Below are 26,413 nucleotides of genomic sequence, written 5' to 3' on the forward strand. Positions count from 1 at the left end.
AAAGAAGATCCAGGCTCCTGGTTTCAGATCAGCACAGCTCTGGCTGTCGTGGCTATTTGGGGAGTGAACTAGTAGATGGAAGACCTCTCTCTCTCTCTGCCTTCAAATAAACAAATAAATCCTTAAAAAAATAAGAACACGAGGGAGTGGGCATTTAACCTAGTGGTTAAGATGCCGGCTGAGACCCCCATGTCCCATATCACGGTACCAGAATTCAGTTATCAGCTGATTTCTGACTCTTGCAACTTGCTAGTGAAGAACCTAAGAAGCAATGGTGATGGCATTAATAGTTCAGTTCCTGACACCTACATGGGATACCTGGATTGAGTTTTAAGCTTACAGTTTCAGCAGGGGTCAGTTCTGACCATTTGGAGAGTAAAGCAGCAGTTGGGAACTCTATTTACTTTCCTATCTCTGTCTCTGCTTCTTGAAAAGACAACAATTAGAGAAAATGACACTTGGGTGTTATGAAAATGAGGCTATCATATTCTCTTGCTCATACATCAGATGATAGTGGAAAGTAGGGTCTTTCTGGTGTGCCTGAGCACTGAGTTGGGCCACGGATTGTGGTGGAAGACAGCAAGGGAGGAAGAGGAATATTAGGCAAAATCATTGCCCTCTTATCCTTCTTTCTGAAGTGACCTCTCTAAAGCATCCACTCTTCATCTGGCCCTCAGATTCCCACACATAAATTTACTCTATTCTGCTTGTGTACATGCAATGAAACACACTTTAGCTATTTCTGTGTAAGATGTTGTGTTTGCGTAGAGTGGCTAAAATTGAAACAACAACTTACTAGGCAGCCATGAAGTCTATTTAATTGAATGTCAGAGTTATAGTGAGAGAGAAAGAGAAGAGGGAAGAAGGGAGTGAAGGAGGGAAAGAGAGAGAGAGAAGAGGGAAGAATGGAGGGAGAGAGAGAAGAGAGAATCTTTCATCCACTGGCTCTCTCCCCACATGGCCTCAATGAAGTCAGGAGCCAGGAGCTTCATCTGGCCTCCCACATGGGTAGCAGAGGCCCAAGTACCTGGGCCATTTTCTGCTGCTTTCCCAGGCCATTAGCAGGGAGCTAGATCGAAATGGAGCAGCCAGGACACTAACCCGCACCCATAGGGGATGCTGACATTGCAAGCAGCAGCTTTACCCTCTGTGACACAATGCTGGCCCCCCGAAATAAAATTCTTAAAGGTCGTTTTTGGTTTCAACTTAAACCAGTCCATATAACTGCCATCAGGTGGAATTTTAAGAATGCTCAAAGCATTTTGTTTACAACTAAACTTTCTCAGTAACTGAACACTGCCAAAAAAAGGCATAACAGATTCAGTCTTTTTATTTAGTTTTAAAATTGTATCTAATTGGCCAGCACCATGGCTCACTTGGCTAATCCTCCCCCTGTGGGGCTGCCACCCCCAGGTTCTAGTCCCAGTTGGAGTACCTGTTTCTGTCTCAGTTGCTCCTCTTCCAGTCCAGCTCTCTGCTTTGGCTTGGGAGGGCAGCGGAGGATGGCCCAAGTGCTTGGGCCCTGCACCTGCATGGGAGACCAGGAGGAAGTACCTGGCTCCTGGTTTCAGATCGGCGCAGCGCGCTGGCCATAGCGGCCATTTTGGGGGTGAACTAATGGAAAGAAGACCTTTCCCTCGCTCTCTCTCTGTCTAACTCTGCCTGTCAAAAAAAAAAGTTGTATCTAATTATTTATATTTTATTTGAATGACAGAGACAGAGATTCCATTCACTACCTCTCCTGCACTTCAAATGATCACAACAAGCAGGGGGCTAGAACTCAGAGTCTAACATGTGGGTGGCAGGGACCCAGATTTCTGAGCTATTTTGAGAGGAGTCATGGGTTAATAAGCAGTCTGGAAATTGAGGGTAGAAAATGTTCCCCCCAAAAGTTTGTCCCACCATTTCCCTGTAACACTGTCTTCTGCTGCCTTCTCGGGGTGTGCATTAGCAGCCACCTGGATTGGCGTGGAAATGAGACTTGGACCAGGCACACTGATATAGGATGTGGGTCTCTTAACTGCTGCACCAATCATCCATCCCTAATCCCCTTTTTATATGAACCTTCAAGGCATTGCGCTCGTCACTGTTGCAGGTGCAGTTTCTTGTATTTGATTCTTAAGGTGGACAGATAACCTTCTGTTTATTAAAATTAAAAAATTAATTTCCATATGCCAAAAAGATCAATGGGTTTTTCTTCACCTAAAGAAATCACAGAAGTGATTCCCACCACCTTCTATAATCAGTGGAGATAGAGAGTAGAATAGTTTAAAGCTTTATAAGACATAGGCTAGTATATAGGACCTACATATAATTCAAATATGGATTAATCCTATAGTACTTGAGGTGAATTTAATGGAATCTGAGGTGGATTTTTGTGTAAAATTGGGAGAAGGATTGTGATGCAACAGTTAACAATGCTGCCTGTGATGCAAGCATCCCTTATCAGAGAGCCTGAGTTCAAGTCCCACCTCCAGTTCAGATTCCAGCTTCCTGGGAGGTAGCAGGTCATGGCTCAAATACTGATACCACCTACATAGGAACCCATACTGGGCTGTGGGCTCCTGGCTTCAGCCTGGCCCAGCCTTGGCTGTTGTAGTCTATTAGGGAGTGAATAAGTACATAGGAACTTTTTGCCACTTTTTAAAAAAAAATATTTATTTTATTTATTTGAAAGAGAGATTTACAGAGAGAGGTAGAGACAGAGAGAGAGGTCTTCCATCCACTGGTTCACTCTCCAGATGGCCGCAATGGCCAGAACTGAGCCAATCTGAAGCCAGGAGGCAGGAGCTTCGTCTGGGTCTCCCACGTAAGTGCAGGGGCCCAAGGAATTGGGCCATCTTCTACTGTTTTTCCAGGCCATAACAGAGAGCTGGATCAGAAGAGGAGCAGCGGGGACTAGAACTGGCGCCATATGGGATGCCGGCGCTTCAAGCCAGGGCTTTAACCCATGTGCCACAGCCTCTTTCTTTATCTTTGTTTCTCTGCCTCTCAAATATATGAAAATTAAAGAAAAAGAAACAGTATAGATAGTCTAGAAAATGTATTAGGTCAAGGTGGAAGACTTCCTGTTAGAAAACACCCTGGGGATAAGATGTACAGGCAAGAAGAGGAGTTGATTCCCAGGAGGTATGTGGGTTATTGTAGGTGAGGGGTATGTTATCTAAGTCAGCCAGCATGTGCCTCCCTTTCTTTTCTTCCCTCTTGTCCCCAGAAGGCCAGGTTGGTGCCTCTGAATCACAGCTTCCTTCTTGCTTTCCATGCCCCCATGCTAGACCTCCTTCCATTTGCTTTGTCCCCAGGGGCGGGCCCAGGGCCTGTAGGGCTAGAAGTACTGGCAGGGGACATGCAACTGGCTCATTCCCCTCCTGACCACTCCCAGAAGCCTTTCACCTTGGTTATGGCTTCCTCCTCCCAGTCCCAACTCTAATGCTGACACTGCAATGGCATTGTCAGCAAAACACTCTTCTGACCACACTTATCGCATGGACCCTGGCCCATCTGTGCCTTCTCATCCAACAGCTGACTGTCCCCAGGATCCTTGAGCACTCTTGCTCAGGAGTCCCTCCTACTGAGTGTCAAGAACCTGATGAGGCTGAAGATAGAGAGCACTGGCTATCCTACTTTTCTGTGACTGCTTAGCACCCCAATGACCCATGGGACCTGCAGTAAAGTCCAGCAGCTCCTGGGTACTTGCCACCTTCTCCATAGGCTACATCCACCCTACCTGGCCCATGCCTTCCAGGTACACTGGCAGGACGGGGCACAGCTGTGGAGGGCTCCTTATGAAGACCATGGGAGGTGGGACCTGGCACTTGGACTGCTAGGTCTGCCGGACCACAGGTATTCTGAGGGCCCCTGCTGCTGTGATTGTGGACTTCCTGGAGGAAGGACAGGAGTCACTGAGCCAGGATCCTCTCGATTCAACAAAGCATCAGTAATGGGGCAGCAATCATCCTCTAAGTGGAGAATTCTTTCCCTCCAGTGTAACTGGGGCCTAGAGAGAAGCCTCAGTGGGAGAACTGGCAGTCTTGAGCCTCCAGAGTGAGGGCTGCTGCCCCTCCTCAACCTTGCTTTGCAAGAGGCAGACCCCTGTGTGGCTTCCTTGCAGGGTGTCCTGGTGAGCATTTTGAGCAGGTGGGCTGCAGGAAGAGCTCGGTGCTGGCTGTCCTCACTGGGGAGCTCCACAGGTGTTCACATCAGTGCACCCCATCCTCAGCTCTGCTCCTTGGTGGATACTTGCCAAGCTCCTGCTGTATGTTGAACCTCTTTTTAGGGGTCAGGGATCCCAAAGGAACAAGATGTGGTCTCTTTCTTGAAGAGTTTTCAGTGTGGAAAGAGGAAGGATGTCAAGAAAGTGAGTCATTGTACTGATCAGACCGGAGTGCTATCAGGGCCGTGACCATGAGGGAAGGACACAGATGGGAAAATATCCTGTGCCTGCTATTCCTCAGAAAATGGGGCTGTGCAAGGGAGGGGTCTGAGAGGAGCACAGGCTGGGGGAGGGCCCTCTTATTCCCAGGTGAGAATGAGGTCCATGTGGTGACCACATGCCTTTCTGAGCACCTGAGCAACCCAGATAGGAGAACTGCTGGGCTCTAGCCAAAGAGCCTCATTTGCACCCCACACTGCCAACATCTGCTAACTCATCTGAAACATGAAGGGGGACCCTGTGTAGAAGCCTGGGAGGCTTCTGGGGGTGGGAGCTGGCATGCAAGGACCCAGTGGGGAGCTGGTCCCATGCTGCTAGCTTGGATCTCTGCAGGGGCTCTCCACGGCTTTGACCTGGACACCCACAAACCCTGGATCCAGTTTTCTGCCATCCAGGACAACATCTTTGAAAAGACATTTGCTACCCAGCTGTGCAGGAGGCTTGTGCCTTCAGTGGCAACCTCAACATGAGTGCCTGATCCATTTTTTTTAAAAGATTTTTATTTATTTGGTTGAGAGGTAGAGTCACAGGCCGTGAGAGGGAGAGAAAGAGAAAGGTCTTCCATATGCCACTTGTATATTATTATTGGGTATAGTGGAATATTTGAATACAAACATATCATAAACTGAGTGAACAATAGAACTAGGCCTTCCCTTCCCTTTTCTTTGTGTTTAGAGCCTACCAGCTCCTCCATCCCAGGTTGTTTCTTTTTTTTAAAGATGTATTTATTTATTTGTAAGGCAGAGTTACAGAAAGAGGAAGAGACAGAGAGAGAGGGAGAGACAGAGGGCGTTTCCACCTTCTGGTTCACTCCCCAAGGGGCCACATGGTCTGAGCTGGGCTGATCCAAAGCCAGGAGCCAGGATCTTCTTCCCAGTCTCCCACGTGGTTTCAGGAGCTCAGGTACTTGGGCCATCTTGTGCTGCTTTCCTAGGCATGTTAGCAGGGAGCTGGGTCAAAAGTGGAGCAGCCAGGACTCAAATCTGTGCCCATATGGGATGCTGGAACTGCAGGGGCCCCCACACTTGAGCCCTCACCGCTGCTCCCAAGGTGCGCATGTGCAGGGAGCTGGGCCCGGAACACAGTCTGACCCGGGATGCCCTGGTCTCAATCCCCACACCAAACAGGAGCCCCCAGGTCCCGGCTGGACGCGGCGCCCAGCGCTCAGGTCGGAGCTCAGCGGGGAGCCCGAGAGGGGAACGCTGTGTGCAGGACCCCAGGGCAGGCCGGGAGGACGCCCGCTCCGTCCATCAGATCCCGGGTTCCAGCCCCAGCTCTGCTCAGGACTCTGGCTGCAGGGGTGGCTTGGGCACTACCGGGCAGCACGGGGAGACCCCAGTGGCGCTCCCGCCCCAGCACTGCAGGCCTGGGGAGTGACCTGGAAGGCAGCTGGGTCTGACTTCTGCCCCCAGCACTGTGTCTTCCATGGCACAGCTGTGGACCCCAGTTCCCGCGCTGCTTTCAGCAATGTGGCTCTGCTGAGGGGTGGGGGACACGGAGCAGCCCACCGTGACCCCCAGGGCCTCTGGCCGTTCACTTCAGTTAAAGGGGAAGAGACCCAGGAAGTGTTAGGAGTCAAGTGTACCGGAGGTGCAATCACGGAAGGCTTTCTGGAGGAGGTGGCACTTGAGCCAGGTCCTGTAAGGGGACAGGCAGCCAGGTCAGGAGAATGAAGGCGGCTGTGAGAGGCCGACGCGTCCAGCCCCAGGGGTGCTGCTTCCAGATGACATCCTGGTGGCCACCGCCAAGAACATGCCTGGGGACAGCGTGGATCTGTTTGGAGATGGTGCGGCAGAGGACAGCGGTGCAGCCAACGGGCACCTGTGGCACACGGTCATCATGGGGAGCAGGAGCAGCGCATCGACCTGCACATGATCCGGCCGCACATGAAGGTGGTCACCCAGGAGGGGAGGTCCCCCGGGTACCCGTGGTCACCCATGAAGGGGAGGCCCCCCCAGGTGCCCATGATCACCCACGGAGTTGAGGCCACCCCATTACCACGTGCTCACCCACGGAGGTGAGGCCTCCTCAGTTACCATGTGGTCACCCATGGAGGTCAGACACCCCCCCCCCGGGTACCCGTGGTCCCCCATGGAGGTGAGGCCCCCCAGTTACCATGTGCTCACCCATGGAGGTGAAGCCACCCCGGGTACTAGTGCTCACCCACGGAGGTGAGACTCCTGGGTACCCATGGTCACCCACAGAGGTCGGACCCTCCCAGGTACCTGTGGTCACCCACGGAGGTCAGACCCCTCCCGGGTATCCGTGGTCACACATGGAGGTGAGCCCCCACAGGTACCCGTGGTCACCCGGGACGCCAGACCCCCTGCTGGGCCCGGAAGACCCTCCGTGCCCCTGCGTGGCTCAGAGCCCAGCGATGGCCGCCCTCACAGGTTACCACAGCGAGGGCCTCAACGCCATCATCGTCTATGCCGCCAGCTTCCTCCAGGACAGCAGCTGCCCGGACTACCACTAAGTCCTGGAGAACCTCTTCCTGTGAGCGGGCGGGGAGGGGCCAGGAGTGCAGGGCGGGCGGGGGGCGGGGAGGGGCCAGGACGGGCAGGGTGGGCGGAGGCAGGGCGGGTACCGCTCGCCCGGGCTCCCCCTGCTGGCCCACTCTCAAGGCCTGGGCCTTTCTTGTAGGTAGGCCGGCGCCGCGGCTCACTAGGCTAATCCTCCGCCTTGTGGCACCGGCACACCAGGTTCTAGTCCCTGTCGGGTCGCCGGATTCTGTCCCGGTTGCCCCTCTTCCAGGCCAGCTCTCTGCTGTGGCCAGGGAGTGCAGTGAAGCATGGCCCAAGTACTTGGGCCTGCACCCCATGGGAGATCAGGAGAGGCACCTGGCTCTCGCCATCGGATCAGCGCGGTGCGCTGGCTGCAGTGCCCCAGCCACGGCGGCCATTGAAGGGTGAACCAATGGCAAAAGGAAGACCTTTCTCTCTGTCTCTCTCTCTGTCCACTCTGCCAGTCAAAAAAAAAAAAAAAAAGAATTCTTGTAGGTAGGTAGTAAATAAGATCCAATATCTTGGAGGATTCTAATCTTAGAATAGTGAGAAATTATGACTTGTGCTTTTATAATGTGATAATATTTAAATATTACTGTGATATATGATTATCTGCAGAAATACTGAGTAACAGAAACTGTAATATCCCAAATTCTTGTACATGAGCTTACATCAGATATCTGTTGCTCTCCTAGCCTACAGTACACTGAGTAGACCAAATGTACATGTAGTATTAACCTTTATTATAATTTGTCTTTTCTTTTTCCCATATATCTTTTACAGTACTAAAGACTTCTTTCAGAGTACCTAAGAAAGGTTAAAATGCAAATATGATTAATTAAGTGCTGTTTGTTAATGCCCTTTTAGGGCTCTTCAGCAAACAGGGCAGTTACGGCTGAAACAGTAATTATTTGAAAGGATTCAGTAGTAAAGAAATATGTATTTTATTTATTTTTTGTTACCATTCACTTCACAATTTGAATTTTTCTTTAGTAAATGTTTATGATAACATGATGCATTTATGATAACATAATATAATAAACAGTAAAAGTTTATTATAACAAGAAAACCCAGGAACAACAAAGTATAAAGTATTTTCAGTATTCTTTGAGAATTTCTATACTGAACTAAGTTGCATAAGATCTTGACTTTTTTTAGGAAAAGAAAGTGTGGATTCAATATTAGTACATTTTAGCATTGTAGAGGACCATGTATATTTTTGAAGAAATACTTTGAGTTCATTGTGCTTAGGGTACATTAGTTCTGCTGCTTGTCTCACAGTTCTATAAAATATATGTGAGAAGCATTGTGTACCTTGAAACTCATTTGAATATTATACTGTCTACTTTTCTATGGTAAATATGGAGAATTTGGGTAGTTTGTGTTCTTATTTGTATCTATATTCCATCATCCTTCCTGAGACTGTGTCATTTATTTCCTCAGATCCCAGGCTGGCTTTATGTGGAGAATGATGCCTTGTATACAGGAAGCACTTCAGAATGTGGCAAGTGAGAACATTTTTACAATTTGTTTATGAATTCCAGAAATGAGATGGTAAGTGAAACACTTGACATCTTTATTTTCTAGCACTCGGAATCAGTGTAACTAGTCAGTCGCTCAAGTGTCACAGACACTACAAAAGCTTTATGTGCCTGTGGAATTCTGGAAGGGCAGTCTCACAGTGGTGAAGCACCCATACTGTTGTGGTTTTTCACTGTGCCCTGCCCGTCCTACTTAAATAAGAGCTGTAGTTGTCCAAATCCTACTTTTAGTCCTAAAGGGTAATATAAAGCTAGAATTTGCCACGTTAAATAATAGAGAGATTCCCCTGAACCTGTCAAGGCCGATCACAACAAGCAAAAACATGAATGTGAAAGGTAGTTGAATAAATATTAATGATTTAGCATGTAACTGAGGAATGTTAATATGATATATGTGAACTATATGATGGCAGTAGTATTAGGAAGGGTAAATATGATAATAAAAATCACCAAGTCAAAATGGAGGGAGAGCATGGATTTCAGGGGCAGAAAAATGTCTTCATATGTGTATAAATTTACTGGTGAATTCTATCTTACAGTTTCATTTGTAGTTTAATTATAATAAATAACAGACATAATATAAAGAGAAATGTTGTATTGTGAAGATATAATGTTATCTTTTAGTTTATTTTGTCCTTGAATATTTGAAGATTAAAATATCTTAGTATTACTGAATTATGACTATGTTTTGAAAAATTCCTGAGGTAACTTTGCACAATAAATACTGTTGTTGTTCACTCAATATTTTTAATCAATGCTTGTCATTGTTATAATGTTAGCATATTAATTTGTTGTAATAAAAAGGCAAGATAAAAAGTTAGGATAATACAGTATACTATGTAAAAGCAGGCTTTCAATAGTTGGCAGGCCAACACTGCTATTAAATAGTATTATAGTGTTTAAAGTGTGAAATTAATATTTTTCTACCAGGTAGGCAGTAGCTCTTATAATGTAATGAGCTTAATTGTGAATTTGACATTGGGTTAAATGTAGAATTCATAGAAGCACAGTGCTGGTTTATATTCTTTTAATATTGTTAACAGTCAAAACCTAGAAAAATGTAGCAGTGTCATGTTAAAATAGCAACAGAATTATTAGTAAAATTTGCTTTAGAAAATGAAAATTATTTTTCGGTTGCCGTTATAGCTTTTTCAAACTAACTACTAACAAGGTATTAGAAAAAACATAAAATTTCCAATGTTTGGAAGTCCTTTTGTGTAACAACTATTTAAACTGACTCAGAAATCCTAACCTTTCTTCATAATCAGACAGTTCAGGCCTTAGGCCTACCACTGACACACTAGAGCTTATGTCCAGGGTAAAGATTTGCCTTAGTTTCTCATCTGTAAAAAGGGTATTATATTGTGTGATCTGCTTCCCTCCCACAACTTTTTTAAATACTGGGGTAAAATAAGTAAAATAAAGGTTCTTGAAAATCTAAATGCAAAGCCATCATATTTTGTATTTTTTTGTGCTAACCCCATGCAAGCAGAAAGCTTTATGCCTTGGTGTTCACCCTCCAACACATGCACCCTTTTGCAGCATATGTTGAAGTTTTACTAACTTTTGAATTCTGTCTTGTTTTTTTTTATGGGAATCACTGTTTTTTTTTTTTTCATTATTTTTATAATGTAGCATTAGATTGCTGGTTTTAAGGATGAATAGATTGTCATTGTTTGAAAATAATATCTAAACATAATGTGTTGCTTAAAATACTTTGAAGACTTTGGGCAGTCTTTGCCTCTATTTCCTCACTTTTGAAGTGGGGATAATAAAATAGAATTGACAGGGGGTTTATGGGATAATATGCACTTGGTAAATGCTAAATAATGATTAATTGCTTTTATGTTACAGTTTGTTCCATCATCATCATCGTTGTCATCATCATTAACAATTTGATATTGTAGGAAATTTTTATAGTGTACTAGGCTAGAGATGCCAGCAAGAAAAGACAAGCAGTATGACTTATAGGGAAATAGATTTATTACCTGAAATACAGCTAAGAATTAGCTTAACCTGGGGCTTTTATTAAAACTCTAAATCTCTGATATATTATTTCAAATTTTCTTTATATAGCAAATTTATGGACTTGGCAAAAAAGGAACATGGTACTATTAGTGTAAGGTTAGAGGTGATATCAAGAACTATAACAAATAAATCATGAAATTTAAAATCCATGGACCCTAACTATAGCTTCATATGTCTTATACTCACAGATTTATTTTTGTGGCCTACGAGGTTTTACTATGATTTCTATTTCTTTGTGGTTTTCTTCATTGATTCAGAGAGGTAGAAAACAAACAGACTTAACTCCTATGACACTTGTATGGGGTTATATAATGCCTGAATGGTCTTAAGCCACATCTTGCTTTGGAAGTGGGTTGGTTTAAATTTAATTATTTGGCTTCCAACTCATTTGCAATGATGTGTTGTGAGAATATATTATTAGTTTTATGAAATACATCTTACAGGTTTTACAGACCAATGTTACATTTTTTTGTCAAGTTACATGTGAGAGAACACTGCCAGATGTGAAGGAAGAGAGAGTTTCCTGTGTGTGCTGCAGTGGATGTTTAACTTAGGGAATGGAGCACACATGGCCACATGGTGGAAGGAATGTTGTTTCTCCATCCTCCCCCCCTCTTCCCAAGGGCAACTGACCTTCTCCTTGCCAAAAGAGGCGAGCCCTTGCCAGCACGTATGACTACAGACTATTACATTAATCTGTCTAGCTGCAGTACCAGCTGCTTGCATGTTTTTAGTTATCTTATTAGATGGTATAACAGTGACCTATTGAATAAACTGAAGGTGCACATTTTTAAACTTTCCTTTTATTATGCTATGTTTCCAAAAATGCCTCCAACTTTGTTGTTCAAGATATCTTTATCTATTTGGGTTCTTTTAAAGTGCTTCTACATGAGTTTTAGGATTGTTTTTTCTAGTTCTGTGAATACTCTCTTTATTATTTTGGTGGTAATTACATTGAAGCTGTGAATTGCTTCAGATAACATGGACTTCTACTAGTATTAATTTTTCTAATCTGCGTACAGAGAAGAACTTTGTATTTTCTTTTGTCTTCTTCACAATCTTTCATCAGTGCTTTGCAATTTTTGTTGTAGATGCCTTTCACGTCCTTGGTTAAATTTATTCTGGGTGATGGGAGGGCAGATCTTGCCCTCACAGTTAAACTGTTAAGACTCTCATGTCCCATTTGGGAGTGCCTGGGTTCAATACCCGATTTCACTACTTAATCCAGCTTCCTGCTAATCCAGACCTGCAGAGGCATTGGTAATGACTCAAGTAATTTGCCTTCCATTTCTGGGACCTGGGTTGAGTTCTTGGCATTTAGGCCTGACCTAACCCTTTCTGTTGTGGGCATTTAGAGATTGAACCAGCAAATGGGAGCTGCCTGTCTCTGTCTGTGTCTCTCTCTCAAATACATTTTTAAAAATTAAAGCTTATTTCAAGATATTTCATTTTTCTATAACTATTGCAAATAGGATTGCTCTTAATTTCTTTCTTAATGAGCTCATTATTGATGATAAAAATACTGTTGATTTTTAGGTCTCAATTTTGTCTCCTGCAGCTTTACTGAATTCATTTTTCAGTTCTGATACTGATAGTCTCTTGGTGGAGTCTACATTACTCTGTATAAAGAGTTACATCATCTGCAAATGGGGATACTTCAACTTCTTCCTTTCTTTCTTTCTTTTTTTTTTTTTTGACAGGCAGAGTTAGACAGTGTGAGAGAGAGAGAGAAAGGTCTTCCTTCCGTTGGTTCACCCCCCCAATGGCCACCGCAGCCGGTGTGCTGTTCCAATCCAAAGCCAGGAGCCAGGTGCTTCCTCCTGGTCTCCCATGTGGGTGCAGGGCCCAAGCACCTGGGCCATTCTCCACTGCCTTCCCGGGCCACAGCAGATTGCTGGACTGGAAGAGGAGCAACAGGGACAGAAGCCAGCGCCCTGACTGGGTCTAGAACCCGGGGTGCCAGTGCCGCAGGTGGAGGATTAGCCTATTGAGCTGCAGCACCAGCCGACTTCTTCCTTTCTTATGTGTCTTTTATTTTGTTCTATTGGATAATGGCACTGGCTAAAACTTTTCATACTATATTGAATATGAATGGTCAGGAGTGAACATCCTTGTCTGATTCCAGGTTTTAGAGCAAATGCTGTTGTCATGTATAACTTTATTTTTAAAACATTTTTAATTATTTATTTTGTGAAAGTGTTACAGGGGGAGGGAGAGCAAACGAGATCTATCTACTGGTTCACTCCCCAGTTGGCCCTAGGCCAGTCCAAAGCCAGGAGCTTCTTCCCAGTCTCCCACATGGAACTTGTCTTCACAATCCAAGTTACATTTCATTGAATTTTGTATATATTTTTTGAGATTTCTTTTTGGTCGGCACCGCAGCTCTCTAGGCTAATCCTCCTGTGGCACCCGCACGCCAGGTTCTAGTCCCGGTTGGGGCACTGGTTCTGTCTCAGTTGCTCCTCTTCCAGTCCAGCTTTCTTCTGTGGCCCTGGAAGGCAGTGGAGGATGGCCCAAGTGCTTGGGCCCTGCACCTACATGGGAGACCAGGAGGAAGCACCTAGCTCCTAGCTTCAGATTGGCACAGCGCGCCAGCTGTGGTGGCCATTGGGGGTGGGTGAACCAACGGAAGGAAGACCTTTCTCTCTGTCTCTCTCTCTCTCCCTGCCTAACTCCGCATGTCAAAAAAAAAAAAAAAGAAAAGAAAGAAAAATTTCTTTTCATTTGTTTTGGCTCTGATCTTTTTTTAAAGATTGGTTTATTTGAGAAGCTGGTATTGTGGCATAGCTGGTAAAATGACTACCTGCAATGCCAGCATCCTGTATAGGCACCAGTTCAAGTCCTGGCTGCCCCACTTCCAATTTAGTTCCCTGCGAATGCACCTGGGAGAGCAATGGAAGAAGTCCAAAGTGCTTGGACCCCAGAATCCATGTGGAAGACCCAGAAGAAGATCCTGACTCCTGACTTCGGTCTGGCCCAACCCTAGTCCTTTATGTTCAGTTTGGAAGTGAACCAGCGGATGAAAGATATCTCTTTCTGTCTCTTCCTCCTCTCTGTATAATTCTGCTGTTCAAATAAATAAAACAAATAAAAAAAAACAATTAAAAAGTGATTGATTTATTTGAAAGGCAGAGTGACAGAAGGAAGGGGGAGGGAGGGAGAGAGAGCTTTCACCTGCTGGTTTCACAAATAGCCACAAACATCCAGGTCTGGGTCAGGCCAAAGCTAGGAGCCAAGAACTCCATCCTGGTTTTACACATGAGTGGCAGAGGCTCAAGTACTTGAGTCATCATCTGCTTCTTCCAAGGTGCATTAGTGTGGAGCTAGATTAAATGTGGAATAACTGGGTCTAGTGCTGTAGCATACTAGGCTAAGCCTCTGCCTGTGGCACTGCCATCTCATATGGTTGCTCATTTGTATCCAGGCTGCTCTTCTTCCAATCCAGCTTTCTGCTATGGCCTGAGAAAGCAGTGGAAGATGGCCTAAGTGCTTGGGCCCATGCATGTGTGTGGGAGACCCAGAAGAAACTCCTGGATCCTGGCTTCAGAACAGCCTAGCACTGGCCATTGTGGCCATTTGGGGAGTGAACCAGCAGATGAAAGATCTTTCTCTCCATCTCCCCCCTCTCTGTAACTCTACCTCTCAAATAAATAAATAAATCTTTAACAAAAAATGGAATAGCTAAGACTGGAACTTGCAGTCCAATATGTGGTGCCGGCTTCCCAAGCTATAGCTTAGCCAACTGGATCACAATACCAACCCCAGATCTTTATCAGTTCTTCCATTGTACTAACATTTGGTTTGCTTTATTCTTGTTTTCCTAGGTCCTTGATATACATTGTTAGGTTGCATGTTTTATAACTTTTTTTTTCTTGCTCTTCCTTTTTTTTTTTTTTTTTGAAAGACAGAATGACAGAAAAAGAGGGACAGAGAGAAAAAGAGACGTTCCATCTGCTGGTTCATTCTCCAAATGAATGCAACTGCCTGGGCTTGGCCAGGCTGAAGCCTGGAGTCTGGGACTCCATGTGAGTCTTCCATGTGAGTTTTAGGGACCCAAATACTTGGGCTGTCTCCTGCTGCTTTCATAGGCACATTAGCAGGGAGCCGGATCATAAGCAGAACAGGCAGGATTCAAACAGGTGCTCAGATATGGAACATCCATGTCATGAGTGGCAGCTTAACCCCGTGTGGCACAACACCAGGCACTGATCATTTTTTTTTTAATGTAGGGACTTACTATTTTATATTCATCCTTAGGAATCCCCAGAATTTGCATATTTCTCTTAACATTGGCCTGCACAATTCAGAGGCTATCTCCATTTTATATCCTTTTTTTTGGGGGGGGGTCTGGTTTCTTCCAAAAGATATCTTGAATTTCAGCTAATATTTTTTCTTCTGCTTGGTCTAGTCTGTTGTTGAGACTTTCGGCTGTACTTTTTATTCAACACTGAATTCTCCATTTTCAAGATTTCTGTTCGACTCTTTTTCAAGATCTCTGTATCTTTGCTAAATTTCTCATTAAAGCCCTGAATTGTTTTCTGGCTGTTTTCATCTCAGAGTGTGTTTTCTCTTGTAACTCTGAGCATCCTAGTAATCATTACTTTGAATATTGGGTATTTTTAAGTCTCTTTTCCTTGGAATTTGTTACTCAAACATTACTTTGTTCCTTTGGAGGTGTCATACTGCCTTGCTTTTTCATACTTCAGTGTTCCTACATGGATATTTGTCATCTGGCAGAATAGCTGTTTCTTTCACAAGATTGATTTGTTTATTTGAGGCAAAGTTACAGAGAAAGAGGAAGAGACAGAAAGATCTTCCATCCAGTGGTCACTCCCCCAAATGGCCACAGTGACTAGAGATGGGCTGATCCAGAGCTAGGAACCAGGGGCTTCTTCCAGGTCTCCCCATGCAGGAGCAGGGGCCCAAGTACTTGGGCCATCTTCTCCTGCTTTTCCAGGCCATAACAGAGAGCTGGATGGGAAGAGGAGCAGCTGGGACACAAACCAACAGCCATCTGGGGTGTCAGCACTGCAGGTGGAGGCTTAGACTACTGGCCTCTTCTTTCACTTTTAATCAGTTGATTTCGTGTAAAAGACTTCCTAAAATGTGTATTTGGGTATCTGGTAAGAATTTTGGCTTTATTTTCATGTAGGCACTGTGCAGTCTCCCAATGTCTTCTTTCATAGCAATGGATGACAGTGGCATTTGGGACATGGGGTTCTCTCCTCAGTCCTCAAGGAATGCATGGTTCTTGGCAGCAGCTCATATGGTGGCCCAGGGCCACAAGGGTGCCACCCTCAGTCCGCTGTGCCTGAGGTGCAGGAATGCTGCCCTGAGGTCTGAAGTGGTTGCTCAGGTGCTCACGTAGGCAGGTGTGTTTGCTGTCACAGAGGCACTAAGTCCAGTAAGGATTCAGGTGTTCCTGGAGTGCCAGCCCCATGCTTCCATACAATGCCTGAATACTCATCTGCCTTTTATTTTAACCCCAGTTACTCTCTCTGTGTTGTACTGCCTGGAGTTGGGGGTTGAGGGAGGATTGGAATGAGCAGTTTTGTGGCCACCTATGCTACAATACTAGATCAAACCTAAGCCCTTCAGCCTGCAAAAAAAAGCCTGCAGAATTGGGTGTGGTCAAGTTCCAATTTGTCATGATCTGCCAACAGTTGACATGGACTCACCATCTGAGACCACTATAACCAACCACATGTGATGCTGGCCTGGATATAAGTCTAATTCACTGGGGCTGTGGTCTCCACTTGGGACAAGGGCTGGTCCTCTGTCTACAAGCACTGACCTTGGGACTGTTAGTACCTGCCAAGCAATGGTTTTACCAGATCTGTGATGCAGTTCTGTGCTCACTTTATTGCCCTACTCCCTAGTGGCTGGACCTTGTTCCTTGCTTGCCTGTGGTCAGGGAACAAGGAATGGGGGAGATCTCTTGGCTGCGCATTTTGAGAGTAAGTTGGCATTATCTTGTAGTTGTGTGCCAAGCCCTTAGGAGGTTGAAGGTGATGCAGGCTGAAAGAGTTGTCTGTTCCTGCCTGGGTGCAGCTCTTCACCTGGTGTTAGGGCTGGTTTGTCTCTGTCTGCACATGCAGGTCTGGTTATAGGCACCTTGCTGTCTATCTGGTGCCACTGTAGTGGGACTGTCACTGATCTCACTTTCCTGCCCTACTCCTTAGTGGTTGAAGTCTTTGCTGTCTGCTTGAAGGTAAGCAGCTTTCAGCATAGGTCCTAACTTGCTTTACTTTCAGAGACTGAGTTCCCTCATTACCTGTGTTTTAAGTAAAAATGAGGTAATTATAGATAACATCAGTGTTTATCCTGTTAATCATAGCACCTGCACTCCTAACATTGTAGCTTACCCATATCTGGTGCCACATTTTACAGTCTGATGCAGATATACTTAATTTACACTTCTCATATTTCCATTAATTATAATTAGATATTCCTTCTTCTATTTGTTTAGTATTTTTTAAATCGTACTTTTTTTATTTTTATTTTTTGCCAGGCAGAGTTAGTGAGAGAGAGAGAGAGAGAGAGAGAGAGAAAGGTCTTCTTCTGTTGGTTCACCCCCCAAATGGCTGCTACAGCCGGCGTGCTGTAGCAATCCAAAGCCAGGAGCCAGGTGCTTCCTCCTGGTCTCCCATGCAGGTGCAGGGCCCAAGCACTTGGGCCATCCCCCACTGCACTCCCTGGCCACAGCAGAGAGCTGGACTGGAAGAGGAACAACCGGGACTAGTACCTGGCACCCTAACCAGACTAGAACCCGGGGTGTGCCAGTGCCGCAGGCAGAGGACTAGCCAAGTTAGCCATGGCGCTGGCCAAAATCGTACTTTTAAAATGGTATAAAAGTATATACTCTTCTATATTGAATATTGGAATAATGGAATATTGGAATAATTCTTTGCTAGAAGTCTTTCACTAATATGTGTTGTACATATTTGAAACAGATTCAGAAATTTACTGTCCCATTTTTCCTTTGCATTTGATAAGATGAAAGTGACATAATTAATACACTGGTTTAAAAAGTATCAGGCTGTACTTCGGGACTTTAGAAGTGTGTAAACGAACCCTTTAGTATCCAGTTCAGCTGTCTGACCTTTGGCTTCTTCAGCTTCAGATATTCCACCATCTGCCTGTGACTGAGTCCTGCTTAAAGTCCTTTCATCCTGCCCTGGCCTTTTCTGTTTTCTCTCTACTGAAATCTCTGTGAGATGGCGTGACTGGTTGGCTGGCTGACTTTTGAACTGTGTGATTGGCTCTGAGAGCTCCATCTCTTAGCGCTGGGTTCACACAGCTGGGATCCGTCCCCGGCCTCTCTCTCTAACTTGCTGAGCTTCCCGTGATGATGATCTCGTCTTAACCACTAATTTCATCATCAGTAGAAGCCCAGTATCGCTCCTTAAGCAAGTGTTGGAGATCTTCAGTGCTAGACTGTGTGACGTAGTCTTACACTCTTGGCCAGGATTGTAGTTTTTTGACTTTCTTAAGTTAGATCCATCAAGACATTGATTTCTGTCCAAAAGCTACCCAGAATTAGGATGGAAACTATCATATAAGATACAATATAATTTTCTATAATGTATTATAGATACATATTTGGAACCATATCATATTGGTGTCATATTTGGACCAATAATTCAAATATTTTCTAGATCTGTATTAGCACATAATTTAGTCATTTATACATCATTTTTTTTTTTTTTTGACAGGCAGAGTGGACAGTGAGAGAGACAGAGAGAAAGGTCTTCCTTTTGCCGTTGGTTCACCCTCCAATGGCCGCCGCGGCTGGCGCGCTGCGGCCGGCGCACCGCGCTGATCCGATGGCAGGAGCCAGGAGCCAGGTGCTTTTCCTGGTCTCCCATGGGGTACAGGGCCCAAGCACCTGGGCCATCCTCCACTGCACTCCCTGGCCACAGCAGAGAGCTGGCCTGGAAGAGGGGCAACCGGGACAGAATCCGGCTCCCCGACCGGGACTAGAACCCGGTGTGCCGGCGCCGCTAGGTGGAGGATTAGCCTAATGAGCCGCGGCGCCGGCCATTTATACATCATTTTTTAAAACAATTAAATTCAACAATGAGTGGCCGCCGCGGCTGCCGCAGCTGCTTAGGCGGAGGCCATGGAGGCCGCGGAGGCTGCAGAGGCGGAGGCCGAGGCCCCTGACGGGGGCCGCAACCGCTGCTGCAGATCCTGTCCAGGAGCCCCCGGAGCGCGGCCACCGTGCAGCCCCGCCATGGCGCAGAGCCTGCAGATGGAGATCCCCAACTTCAGCAATGGCATCTTGGAGTGCCTCAGCCAACAGCACTTGCAGGGCTGCCCTGTGAGGTGTCGGTGGTGGTCAAGGGCCGTGCTGGCCGCCAACAGCTCTTACTCCTGGGACCTGTGCAACAGCAGCCGCAGTGCCCTGGTGGAGCTGCCGGCGGCCGTGCAGCTGCGGTCGTTCCAGCAGACCCTGAGCTTCTGCTACACGGGCCGCTGAGCACGAACATGGAGGACCAGTTCCTGCTCACGGACACGGCGGGCTTCCTGCAGATCCAGGAGATCCTGGAGAAAGGCGCTGAGTTCTTCCTGAAGGTGAGCTCCCGGAGCGGCGACTCGCAGGGCCTGCACACCTAGGGGCGCCCTCCTCCTAGCCACAGAGCCCCGTGATGCAGACTTCCGGCTGGCCGGCCTGCAGCTCGCCACTGCCCCTCGTGTCACGGGTCAGGACGGAGCAGCAGGAGTCGGACTCTGCAGTGCACGCCCGGGGCCAAGCGGCTGTGAGACGGTGGCCCCAAGGTGGCCGGGGGCGGCGGCGGCAGTGGCAGTAGCTGCAAGATGGCCAAGTTCTCCATGCTGAACCTGGCGGCCAACCGGCAGCCTTGGCAGCAGGCCCCCGCCAGGGTGGCCTTGGCCGCGGGGGGTGGGGCAGGGCAGCCAGCCAGCCGGGCAGTGGCGGCAGCTGCGGGCGTGGAAAGCGGGCCCAGCAAGTCAGAGCGCAGGAGCCCGGGCACCTGGAGCCCCTACACCAGCAACAGCCCGGCTCCTACCACGAGGAGGAGGACGCGGGGAGGAAGGCTTGGATGAGCAGTGCCGGCAGATCTGCAACAGGTGCACCGTGCACAGCTCGATGAACTTGGGCCCCACAGCCAAGAAGGTTGAGGCCCTCCCGGAACCCGCAGTCGGATCCAGGTGCCACAAGATTGGTGTCGCTCCCAGTCCAGCTCCTCGACCAGATCAGCACCCGTTGTCACCCCAAGCTCCAGGACGAAGGCGGCCCCTCCGAGAAGCCGGAGCTGGTGGCAGGCGCCAAGGTGTGCATCACGAGGGCGCAGCTCAGGAACCCGGCACCAGGTCTTGCCGGCCGCTCCTCGCCTCCTCCTTTGACCGGAACGCACTGGCCCCCAGCTGTGGCACCAGCGAACCACTGGACAGCCGCGCCCTCAAGGACCACTGCCGGAACTTCAAGGAGAGCGAGAGGAACGCCATCGGGGCCAGCGTGTACTCCAACGCAAGCCGGGTCGTGCGCCAGAGCTGGATGCCCAAGCTGAAGCTGCTCACCTGAGGGCGACCCTACACCGCCTGCATCAGCGACTGGGGTAAGACAGAGCCTGAGGTGAAGGGCGTGGAGCACGGCTTCCAGCCGGCCAGGCACGAGGGCCAGAGGCCCCTAGGCGGAGGCCCTGCAGTAACCGCGCCCCACACCCCACCCAGGGGGGCTGTCACACTCCCTCCACCCCACCCGGGGGGGCCGTCACTCCCCCCCACCCCCATGTCCTGTCACAGACATCTCGGTCAGGAGCTACTCTCTGTCTCTCCCCAGTCCCCGCGGGGGGCGCTGCATGCTCCTGGGCCCCTCTCCCCTGTCTCAGCTCTCAGCCCCTTCCCCACTGTGAGAGGCCAGGAGGAGCAGGCATAGGTGGGCAGGCGGGTCGGGGGCAGGCCCAGGTTTCCTTCTTTCACACAGGGTTCCCCCCTTCCCTCACCCCAAGCGTTGTGCCCCCTCACTCACTAATTCGGGCACGGGGCAGGAGCCTTCCTGGTGGAAGTCATTCATTTTTAAATGAATATTATGATCTTGAATTGTAATTCTTTGAATGAAATTTTTGAATCCTTTCCCTTTCCTTCCTCTTTCCTTCTTCACACGTTCCACACTTTCTCCATTCCTTATTTCCTTGTTTCTTTTCAAAATTAGTCATGTTATGAACCGAATATTGTTCTGCCCTCAAAATTTGTATATTGAAAAATATTAGCATGCAATATAATTTTATTAGGATATGAGGCCTTTACTGATTATATCATGAGGATAGAGCACTAAATAGGACTTGTATCCTTATCAGAATACAGGAAAAATGTCCCTGCAAGGATACAGAGAGAATACTATCTTCAAACCAAAACAAAGACCTACCAAATACTAAATCTGCTGGCACCTTGTCTTGTAGTTCCCACTTTCCAGAAAAGTAAGAAAAAAATATTTAGTATTTAAGTCACCTAGTTTATGATATTTTGTTATAGCCACCCAAACTAGCTGGGACAAGTAATGTCCATAAATAAGTTACAATTAACAGTGACATCAAAAGGATGACAAAGTAGATGCCCAAGCTTTTTCACTCATCCAAAAAGAAAAAAAGAAGGCAGCAAGCAAGCAAGAAAGCCATTCATTATTAAAACAGCCTTGAGTGTGCCCAGGTATTTATTTAAGAATATGTAGCATCAAGGTGGAGCAACAATGAGTGTAAGTAACAAAGAAAAGATCAATGGATAGATCAACATATCTGAGACATCTGGAGATTTCAAGAAACAAAGAAGGGCAAAGATACCAATATCAGCCATGTGGTGACCGCCACCATCACCCCTGGTGTTAAGCTTTGTCACTGAGCTCACTGAAAATGAATAGCCATTGCTGCCAAAATCTTTCAGGAGATGGAGCTGCTGCTATGCCCAACACCAAGAAGGAGCCCCTTTTGTGCCACCCTTGATTGGGGTAGCCATTCTCCCAATCTCACATGTATTCTACTCTATGTCCCTGAAGCTATAAACATGGGTAAAAGTGCCACAAGCATTGTTACAGCTTCTTTCCTACTCTGGGTCTCAGAGTCATGGTCACTCTGCAGGCGTCTGTGTCATGGACCTCAATGCTGCTGCCACATGAGCACCTGTGCCTCAGGTATGTAAACCACCTCCACAGTGAACCACATTGAAACTAGACCCTAAAGTCACTAATGTTCCACACGTACCTATACTCTGAACCCAGATTACTGAACTATACCGTCTATGACCATGCTTCAGACATAGAGTCACTACTGATACAGACATGTTAGCACCCCAGTCTCCAGGAGAGATGTGACTTTGTTCTATGTTTTGGAGGCTGAATATCCCTCAAAGGTCCTTGTGTTAAATATTTGGTCTGCATCAGGACGCTATTCAGCGGTGGTTAAACATTTACATGATGGATTTTAATGGGAGGTACTTGGGTCCTGGGGGTGTGCCCTTTGAAATTAGTTCCCATGAGATTATTGTTATGATAGCCTGAATTTGGCTAGTATCAGTTTGATATGCAAGCCACATAAAGGCATGTCAAGAAAATAGGACAATATTCCTAATGAATATAGATGCACACATTCTCACCAAAATACTCACAATTTCAATATCAAATTACCAGAATTATTCATCATGATTAAGTTGGATTTATCCAAAAGATCCGTGAACATACAGAAAGCTATGGATTGTGATGTACTACATTAACATAATAAAGGAAAATTAATGTAATCTTATCAAAAGATGTAGAAGAAGGGTTTGACAAAATTCAACGTCATTTTATGATTCAAAAAATTTCCTCAGCAAATTACTTACAGAAGGAATGTACCTCAATACAAAAAGGTAACATATGATGAGCAAAAGCAGGGTGGATATCAATAAAGAGAAACTGAAACTTTTTCCTGTAAGTTCTGGCTCAAGATAAGGGTGCTTAATCTCAGAACTTAAATAAAAAATAGTATTGAAAGAACTGCTACAAGAATTTCACAACAAAGAAATCAAAGACACAAAATTCTTAAGAAATAAAATTACATCTCTTTGCGCAAGAGATGATCTTATTGTACAATTAACATGCAAAAATCAGTATATACAGCAAAATACTATAATATGAAATTAAGAAAACATTTCACTCATAGCAGTGCTCAAATGAATAAATATATAGGAATAAAAAAAGAGATTAAAGACCTATGTACTGAAAATTATAAGCATTAATGAAATAGATATTAGCAAATAGGAAGACAGATAGTGTTCATGGATTAGAAGAATTAAATTTTCAACATTCCTGCATTACTCAATTTCTTTCTAATTCAAGTGGCATTTTTCACAGAGATAGAAAAAAGCCCCAGATTTATATAAAATAGAACCTGAATACTCCAAGTAATCTTGAGTAAGAAAAATAAAGGTAGAGGCAGCACACTTCCCAATTTTAAGATATATTAAAAAGACATAATCATCAAGATAGTATGATACCGGAATAAAATTATACATGTACACCAATGGTACAGAATAGAGCTCAGAAATAAATCTACATGTTTATTGTTAATTGATATTTCACAAAGATACCGAGAAAACACAATGGGAATGGGATAGTCTCTTCAACAAATGATGCTGGGAAAACTGCATAACCATGTTTGGAAGAATAAAATTAAGCACATATTTCATATTATATACAAAAATCAACTCAAGATGGTTGAGAGACTTAAAAAGAAGCACTGAAACCATCAAAACACTGAAAAGAAAACAAAGAAAAAGCTCCTTGACCTTGTTCTGGGCAATGATGTTGGGCTATGACAAGCAACAAAAGCAAAAACATGTAGATAGAATTGCATCAGACTATACATTGTGCACAGCAAAGGAAATAATCAACAAAGTAAACAAAAAAGATCTATGGAATGGGAGAAAATAGTGGGAAATCATACATCTGAGAAACTGTTAATAGCCAAAATATGTAAGAGGCTCAAACAACAGTAAAAATTCATGGCAGGCATTTGGCCTGGCAGTTAAATTGTTTCTTATAATTCCTGTTTTCATATCTGAGTAACTAGGATGAATTCCTAGCTTTTGCTCCCAATTCCTGCTCTCTCAAAATGAAGAACCTGGAGAGCAATAATGATGGTTCAAGTAATTGGGTTCCTGATACTAACTTTGATTGGGTTTCTGGATCTTTGGTTCAGGCTTTGGCCTCTCTGTTTTTGTGGGCACATTGTGTTTGTTCATCTCTGTGCCTCACAAATAAGTAAATAAGTAAAAGTAATTTTTTAAAAAAATAGCTAAAATGAAATAAACCAAATGAAATTGAAAAAGGAACTAAATGAAAAATATTTTTCAAAGCAGACATCAAAATGGTTGATAGCTGAATGAAAAGACAGTCTACCACTCATCTTTAGAAATTAGCAATCATATCATGCAATATCACTGCTCACCGGTTAGAATGGCTATTATGAAAAAGAACAAAGATAAATGTTTCAGAGGATGTTGAGAAAGGCAAAGTTTTGAGAAAAGCCAATGAGAAAGTAAACTGATCTAGCTATCCCAGTTCTGAGTGCGCATTTAAAGGAAATAAAATCACTATGTTGAAGAGGTGTCTGTACTCTCATTTGTTATTGCATGTTTAACAATATTCAAGATATGGAGCAAACCTACATGGCTGGACAAATGAATAAATGAACAACATATGGAAATTGTACCATATGCAACAACAGAGATAAACCTTAAGGATATTATGCTAAGCAAAATAAGTCAGAAATTATTATTTCAATTATATGAAAAAGTATAAACAAAACTACTCACAGAAGCCAAGATCTTACTGGTTAAATGGTACAAATTTAAAATAGAAAGAAGGAGAAATTCTGGAAATCTAATGCATAACATGGAAACTATAGTTAACAATACAGCATGAATATACCTGAAATTGGACAAGATGATAGATTTTAAGTATTTTTACCAGTCATACACAAAGAAACAATGGGTGACTGTCAGTTATTGAATATGATGGTGACTGTAATTGTGAGCTTTTTACAATGTATACATATATCAAAACCTCACACTGTATATTTTATATAGATTTTATTTGTAAATTATGCCTAATTTGAGGAAAATAAGTGAACAAGTTAAAAAATATTGCTTGATCAATATTAATATGTGATTGTGCTCAATTTCACTTGCCACAGATATGCAAATTTAAAACAGGACCTAATTCCACTACACAACCAAGACAACATCTAAAAGAAGAAAGACAAGCAATTCCTACTGTTGGTAAGAAGGCTAAACAACTGCAACGCCTATAAACTGTTTGCAGGAATATAAACTACAATGTTTTACAGATACCCTAGAAAACTTGTTGTCAGCTACTAGAAACTAAATATGTACTTTATATGCCAGTAATCTCTTTCCTAGATATATATGCCCAACAGAAATGTCTTTATGTCCTACAAAAGACATTCTCATAAAGCAGTATACGGAATAGCCAAAGACTGGAAATAACCCAAGTTGTCAACAAAACATAATGGAAAAATAAATTGTCCTTCAGTCACACAACTGCAACAATGGTTTTCAAGCTTGTGGTTTCTGTAACTGTATATGATTTGGGTGGTAATCCTAAAAGACATCAATTCCAAAGACAATAATCCCAAATGTTGCTATGAATGTCTCTAAAGATGGAAATCTGAGAACTATAATTCTGAATAAAAGAAACTAATTCTTTAAAAGACATTGGTTTTCATTTTTAAAATATTAATTAAAAGGAACATATAAAAGCACAGCAGAACACTTCATAAGCCACTTTACACAATAAAACAGGCAATAATTATGCATGTTTTCTCATGCATAATCATTCAAGTGTACAAATGATAGTCACATGGGTATAACAATTATAAACTAATGAATCATCTCTCTTTACATATAAATATATATATAATATATATGTCTATAAATGAAATATATAAAAGCATGACATACTGGTAGGAAATGTTGTGTACCCAACTTAGTTACTTTGGTAATCTGAAATATTGACAATCTAAGTCTTAAGGGACTTACAATGGTGGGGTGAGCATTTTGACATAGCTATTAAGAAAAAGCTTGGCGGCCGGCGCCGCGGCTCACTAGGCTAATCCTCCGCCTACCGGCGCCGGCACACGGGGTTCTAATCCTGGTCCGGGCGCCAGATTCTGTCCCGGTTGCCCCTCTTCCAGGCCAGCTCTCTGCTGTGGCCAGGGAGTGCAGTGGAGGATGGCCCAGGTGCTTGGGCCCTGCACCCCATGGGAGACCAGGAAAAGCACCTGGCTCCTGGCTCCTGCCATCGGATCAGCGCGGTGCGCCGGCCGCAGCGCGCCGGCCGCGGTGGCCATTGGAAGGTGAACCAACGGCAAAGGAAGACCTTTCTCTCTGTCTCTCTCTCTCACTGTCCACTCAGCCTGTCAGAAAAAAAAAAAGAATGAAAGAAAAAGAAAAAGCTTGGGATACCTGTATACCTTACCAGAGTTCCTGGGTTCAGTTCCTGGCACTATTCATGATTCAAGCCACATGCTAAAGTGTATTTTTAGATGCAACAGATGATGGTTCAAGTAGTTGGGTCTCTACAACCCATGTTGGAGATCCAGATTGAGTTCCCAGCTCCTGGATTTAGCATACTCCTGTCCCAGCAGTCGAGGGCATTTGGAGTATGAACAAATGGATGGGAGATCTCTGTTCCCTTCCAATCCCTTGCCTCACCTCACCTTGCCTTTTCCTTCCCTTCTCTCTCTTTTCTTATTCTCTTTCTCTTTCCCCCCTCCCTCCATCTATCTCTGTCCCTCTTTCTCTCTTTCCTTTACAAATAAAAAAACAAATTAAGAAAGAAATATATGATTATGTATGCAGTCACCCAAAGAATAGAAATATCAAGACAATTT

At 44.9% G+C, this 26,413-nt stretch overlaps 1 pseudogene; it reads left to right on the plus strand.

Annotated features, from left to right (window-relative positions):
• Positions 1-18,741: 18,741 nt before the first annotated feature.
• LOC149121367 (nucleus accumbens-associated protein 1 pseudogene) lies at positions 18,742-20,179 on the plus strand (annotated as a pseudogene).
• Positions 20,180-26,413: the final 6,234 nt, after the last annotated feature.

The sequence above is a fragment of the Oryctolagus cuniculus genome, chromosome 17 (assembly GCF_051225735.1).
Source record: "Oryctolagus cuniculus isolate XC-2025 breed Fujian yellow rabbit chromosome 17, ASM5122573v1, whole genome shotgun sequence".
NCBI lineage: Eukaryota > Metazoa > Chordata > Mammalia > Lagomorpha > Leporidae > Oryctolagus > Oryctolagus cuniculus.